The sequence below is a fragment of the Camelina sativa genome, chromosome 12, assembly GCF_000633955.1.
Source record: "Camelina sativa cultivar DH55 chromosome 12, Cs, whole genome shotgun sequence".
Taxonomy (NCBI): domain Eukaryota; kingdom Viridiplantae; phylum Streptophyta; class Magnoliopsida; order Brassicales; family Brassicaceae; genus Camelina; species Camelina sativa.
This window is the reverse complement of record NC_025696.1, coordinates 21,187,507-21,194,570: the sequence shown is the minus strand read 5'-3', so window position 1 is coordinate 21,194,570 and position 7,064 is coordinate 21,187,507.

The window sequence follows — 7,064 nt, the reverse complement described above, 5'->3', positions numbered from 1 at the left end:
ATGGAACCAACAATATTGAAGAATCTAGAGTTTTTCTCTCTTAAAAGAAGTACAAGATCTAATAAAAATAAAAGTGCAAAAGGAATAATTCCCAAAAGGGTAAAAACTAGGTTTCTGACTATCTAAAAAGCTGGACTCTTTGGGTGGCTGCTGGTACAAGCCCTTATATAGAAAAAGTAGTGGAAGCCCTAAAAATGCTAAAAGAAAAAATAGCTAGGCGGCTCGGCCAACTCCACCCGGTGCTCGGTCGAGTGACCGGTCGAGTTGGCTTCTCTTGTGCATCTCCCACTCGGTCGAGTCCCTCTCTGCACACGGTCGAGTGTTTGGTCGAGTGGGCGGTCGAGTGGGACTCTGGGCCTTGTTTTTTCAGCCTTAACTCTCTTGCTTTCTCCTCTTGATTGCTTAACTTCTCCTCAGCATTGTTCCCATGCTCCTTAAGCTCCAAAATCACCTGATTATGCATGAAAAGATGCAAATGCAATGCAACTATACTCTAATGCAAGAACAGTCCAAACCTATGCAATAATGGTCAAAATGGATAGCAAAAGATGCAAAAGATGTGAATAAACTAAGGGAAAAAGGGTAAAATATATGAACATCAGTTCTAGATGTTTTTATTCCAGTTGAAAGTTGGATTGGAAGCCAGGAGGTTTGGTCTTTCCCTCTCTGTAGTCACGTGGTATCCTGTTTTGGCCAAGTATACACCCGATCTGGTAAGTAGCCAAGAGTATTGATCAGGGGCTCCTAGCTTGCTTGGACGAAGGATACGGATCTCATTTTCGTATTGAGGTATGACTGTTTGTATCTTTTCAATATCCCATTCTTTAGATGTCGAGCATATAAGTTCATCCACCATCATATGTTGGTTTTGTTCTGTAGGAGGTCCATAAGGGATAACTGCTGATGAGAACGATAACTAGGGATCATTCCAAACAGAAGTTATCGATCCCGACCCAATTGCTTTACCTAGATGAGTTTTCAGGAGGTCTCTCCCAATACAAATACCACGCCAACCATGCGAGGCATTAGAGGAGACGGTACAATCCAGGAAAGAGTTTGCTTTGCAATACTTGCCAAGAAGGGTTTTAGCCAAAAGGCAGTCTGGTCTAGGTTAATTATATTGTTGAAATCACCTATCAAGAACCAGGGCTCCTCTCTCTCTAAACCCAGGTTAGTTAGTTCCTTCCAGATTTCTTTTCGTTTTGAGCGATCTGGCTCTCCGTAAACAAAGGTAGCAAAGAAACTTTTCCCTTCAAATACAATCTTTGTGTCAATAAAATTTTTGCAGCTTGCCAATACTGATATCTCCACTTCTTGCTTCCAAAATAGGGCCAATCCTCCTCCCCCTGGGCTATGGGGTGGGATCAAGAGGTGGAAAGGGTAATTCAACCATTGTAAGGAGTTTAAGACTTTTTCATATGGGTTCTTCGTCTCCATGAGGAACAAGACTTCCGGTGAGATTTTGGACTGAAACTCTCGGAGATGTTGAACTGTTGTAGGGTTCCCCAGCCCACAACAATTCCAGCTTAGTAACTTTAAGGAAGAGCCCATAGCTGGGATTAGCTTTCCTTGTGGCGCACCGTTACCATTCTTACTATTTTCTCCTCGGTGGGAGGGTCCAGCTTCAGAGGTACTTCTTCGCTTTGGTGAGGATTGAATGAGGCAATTGTTTTGCTTGCTTGATTTTGCTCCTGCTAGTCTAAGAAGGCTTTTGTTTTGTAGTTTTTGCAGAGGTGGTCTACCGCGTCTTTTCTTTCCAGGGGCATTGGATAGCTGTTTAGTCTCCCGAAGTGGTACAGTCGTAACAGCTTCCAGAGGGGATGTTCCAGGAGGAGTTAGGTGCTCTAAGGTATCATTTTGGTTTGATGCTATTACCGCCTCTATAATTCTGTTAGCAGTTTCTGCTGTTAGACCTTTAGTTTCACCTTGAATTACTCTACATTTTCTTGCAGCACTCTGAGTAGAGTCAGCACAGCTCAGATATTGAACTGTTACCTCTCGGAGGGTTCCCATAACCTCCTTAGTAGAAGGAATAGGCATAGGTGGAGGAGGGGGTACTTCTGCTGAAGACAAGGAGTGCTCCGCCAGGGAGTGTCTGTTACCTCTTGGAGTGAGGATTTTTCTCTCCAGATTTGTCTTTTTATATCCTCCACCATAACTATGATGTGACCTTGAGTAGTCGTTTCTAGAGGAGGATAGAGAGCGGCCAGTTGGACGTGGTGGGAGAGCAGGGCTACTTCTCTCACGCGAGCCAAGGGCTCTATGGTGGTGTCTGTCAGGGTTGGTGCCCAGCAGGCTTCTTTTATGAGGTGACAAAGCATGGAAGGACCCTCGAGAGTTTGATTGGTGACGAAAGGTATATGTGCTGGAATGGTGGTTTGCCTGAGTTGTCTCTAGAGTCCTCTGTCCGTTCTGACTAACTTGTGGTGCCCTAAAATTGTCCCAAGGGGTGTAGTAGTTCCACTGGGGTTCACGCTTTCCTGGAGCATTCGTTTGGGGGATCAGCTCCTCTTGTCTCTCAGATGCCGCTAAAAACCATGGGCAAACTTTCTTTTCATGGGATAGTCTATTACAAAAGGAGCAGTGGTTTTTGAGGTTCTTGTAGCGGAAAGAGATCAGGGCTTCACTGCCATCTTTAAACTCGACTATTGTCTCATTTACCAGAGGTTGTAAGCCATCAATGAGGACCTTAATTTTTACTGTCGAGGTTGTAATCTCTGAGTCCAATAGTTCTCCGAGCTCCTCACCAATTGTTTTCACCATTTCAGGAAGCCAGAAGTGCTTTGGGAGTCCTTGGATCTCAATCCAGAAAGGAATCATTGATGGGAAAGTCTCCGATATAACAGGTTCCCATTTTTGTATGATAACCATCCACTGGTCGAAGTGGTATGGTCTATTATCTAGCACTTTTTCATATCTTCTTCACACTCGAAGCTGAATTGGAAGCATCCTTTTCCAAGATCTGAACCTGAAGCTTTACCTCGAAGGTTCCAGCGATTTGAGAGGAATGGAAAGAGAGACCATAGTCTTTGAGCCGGTGGGTTTGTAAGGCGATCCATTAAGGTAAGAGAGTTTTCCTCAATCAGCTTTGAAGTATCAAGGTCCGGTGCTTTGATTCTTTTACAGGTAGGGGGAGAGAAACCACCCTCAATGTTTTTCCCTTTCAGGTGGTATGGTATCCTATTATCCATGGTTCGAGCACTTCAGTAGCAGGAAGGTCAGGGTGTGGAGGGATGGTTTCAAGGACACGGGTTACTCACTTAGCAAGTGAGATTTTTAAATAAGGCAGCAAACACAAGTAAATAGGATTAACTTTTGAAGCTAAGGAAAGCAAAAACTACCTTCGGAGGGTGATCTGAAGGCAGAAGCAGTGACTCGAGGGCAGTTCGCAGCTAGGGATTCCGACGTCGGAGAGGAGAGTTTGGTCGGGGGGAAAAAGTATCCAGCGGGTTTTGAGATTTTGGTGGAGAGACCACTGGATAAAAGATACTCAGCTACACGAAGTGTCGTTCAATACATGCCCACACATCCCAACTTTAAAAATGTATTGCCAACTACACAAAGTATATGTATTGCATGGTCACATATACCAATTATATGATGACATGTGCTCAACATCACAATCATCTTATTCCGGTACACCGTTCTTCAGAATCCGGAGTTGACCAGTATTGACCGGCTTTGACCGATGTTGACCAATAAAAATATGCAATTTTTTTTGTTTTTAATATTAGAAACCAAAAAAAAAAATTAGTTGAATTATTTAGGAATCATTTATAGTGTTTTATAATGTAAAACATATATGGGTCCAAAATAAATATATATTGTATATAATTCCATTAATTTAGTCTTATGATAGTTATTTTTTTCATATTTCAAAACTTAATTAAAATTGAAATAAAAATCATTCATAAAATATTAAAACTTAAATTCAAACCAGATAATCTTGTTATAATAAATCAAATAAGAAAACTATTTATTTCACTTTATTAATTTAAAAACATCACTTACTTAATTTATCTAAATATAAAATTAAAATTATTTAATATTCTCAACCACAAAAAATATTTCTACAACAAAAATACTTAGAACCAAACTCAATACATATCCAAATCATTAGAATTATTGGAAAATGTTATATACTCATAGTAAAAATAAAAATTTTAATATCTGAAAAAAGTTATTAATGATTTTTCATTTCACTTTTATTAATTTTTGCAATATAAAAATATATTATATATCTGTTAATTCATCCAGTCTTATAATAGTTAATTTTTTTTCTATTGCAATTAAAAACATCAACTTATTATTTTTTTATTTAAATACAATGTTTTTATTTAAAAAAAGAAATATATTTGATTGTAAACAACAAAAACACAAAATATTTATTTTTAATATATAGAAGATCCAAAAAATTGAGTTTTCAAAACAATATATTTGACTGTAGTAATATTAATATATACATATATAATTAATATATATATATATATATATATATTTAAAATAATTATTAATAATTTTTATTTAACTATTAGTTTAGTTTCAAAATTAAATTACTAATTATAAGAATGAATACATTAAAGATGTAAACAATTTTTTTTTTTTGGTTTCTAATATTAAAAACAAAAAAAATTGCATATTTTTATTGGTCAACATCGGTCAACGCCGGTCAATACTGGTCAACACCGGATTCTGATGAGCGGTGTACCGGAATAAGATAGTTGTGATGTTGAGCACATGTCATCATATATTTGGTATATGTAACCATGCGATACATATATTTCGTGTAATTGGCTATACATTTTTTAAGTTGGAATATGTGGTCATGTATTGAACAATACTTCGTGTAGCTGAGTATCTTTTTTCCTATTTATTATGAGGTATTTAAAAGTTTCTTCCATCATTTGTTTTTTTTTTGTCTTCTGTCATTTTTTGTTGGCCAAGCTGTTATACACTTAAGAAACCTAAAACTAAAACAATTTGAATATAATTGACTCATATACATTTAACTTTTTTTTTGTCTAAGTTATAATTATAAATAAAATAGTCGTATATACAGTAGTTACATTGACAAATAATTCATTATGGAAACAACTGAACATAAACTTATCTACTCTAAATTCCATTACCCGAAATGAATGATAGAATACATTGTAAATTCTCTACTTTTCCATAGACAAACTACAAAAAACTACTATCATAGATATAAAATTTGAGAGATACGAAATAGGATGAAGGGATGGAGCGTTCATTTGTTTCACGATGACTATTTAGGATAATATTTTTCTATTAATCTATTTGCATAAAATTTCCAAGTATTGTTGCATTTTATGTACAAAATTTTTTTTAGTTTGAATATAATTTTACATTTAATTAGAAAAATGACTTCTAATCTGCTTTATAGCAAAACTATTTATGTCAAATTCTCATTGTCAATTATCATTACCAACGATCAATATATAGGAAAAAAGATGGCTAGCTACACGAAGTATTGGTGAATACATGGTCACACATGTCAAGTATACTATTGTATATTCAACTACACAAAGTATATGTATTACATGACCACATGCATGAACTATATGACGTTATGCGGTCAACATCATAGACATATAATCCAGTACACCAGTCAATTGATTCCGGCAAAGACCGGCGTTGACTCCAGCGTTGAGCAACACTTAAAAAAGAAAATTCTAAATTAAAAAAAAATTATTATAGCAAATTATTTATGGGTTTTCATGATTAAAAGACATTTTCTATTCAATATCCAAATATTTTTTATATATCTCTAATATATTCATCTTATAATTAATTACTTTTTATTTTTCAAGCTAAAGTAAATAGTTAAATAAAAATCATTTATAATTATTTTCAAGATATAAAAATTCATTTATAATAATCTTCAAGATATAAAATCATTTATAATTATGTTCAAGATATAAAAATTTCTAATTATTTTCAAGATATATATATATATATATATATCTCATTATCAGATTATTTAATTACTACAAAATCAATAAAATCAAATTCAACTACTTTCATTAGAAAATAATATGCAAAAGATTGAGTATATGACTCTTTACTCTAAATTTTGCATGGTAATTGTTATAAAAAAATTTAGACACTCTTTTCTTTAAAATTTACATACTCAAAATAACATATAAACAACAAAAAGTTAACAATATTTACTTTTAACATATGAACATTTTCATTTTTACTCTCTTTTACACAATTACAATATGTTAAATTAATTTTTAGAAATTTTTTTTCAAGTTTGGGTTCTCTATATTACATTTAGGATATATTTAGGAAATATATTAAAAATATCTTTAGATATTGAATTAACATATAAACAACAACAAAAAATTCACAATATCTATTTTTAACATATGAACATTTTCATTTTTACCCTCTTTTACACAATTACAATATGTTAAATTAATTTTTAGAAATTTTTTTAAGGTTTGGGTTCTCTATTTTACATTTAAGATATATTTAGGAAATATATAAAAAATATTTAGATATTGAATAGAATATTTTTTAATTAATAAAAACCATAAATGATTTAATATAATAACTTATTATTTTTTATTTTTTATTTTTTATTTTAGAAATTTTTTTTTGGTCAACGCCGGAGTCAACACTGGTTTTCACCGGAATTAATCAATCAGTGTACCAGATTGTATGTCTATGGTGTTGAACACATGACGTCATATAGCTCATGCATGTGGCCATGTAATACATATACTTTGTGTAGTTGAATATACAATAGTATAGTTGGTATGTGTGACCATGTATTCACCTATACTTCATGTAGCTAGCCATCTTTTTTCCTAATAAATATACTTTCTCTAAAAAATTACTTTAAACCACATTGTCTCTTTAGTAATTAACATATTCAAACGCTTACACATGTCCAAAAAAATACATTATAATACCTGTGGAAATATCAAACCAAATTCGCTATCAACCACTGCACCGGATTGCTCTATCCATTTTAGTGACGACTACAATTACAAAAAAGAAAAACATCTGTATTGTAAAAAAAAAAAAAAAAAAAA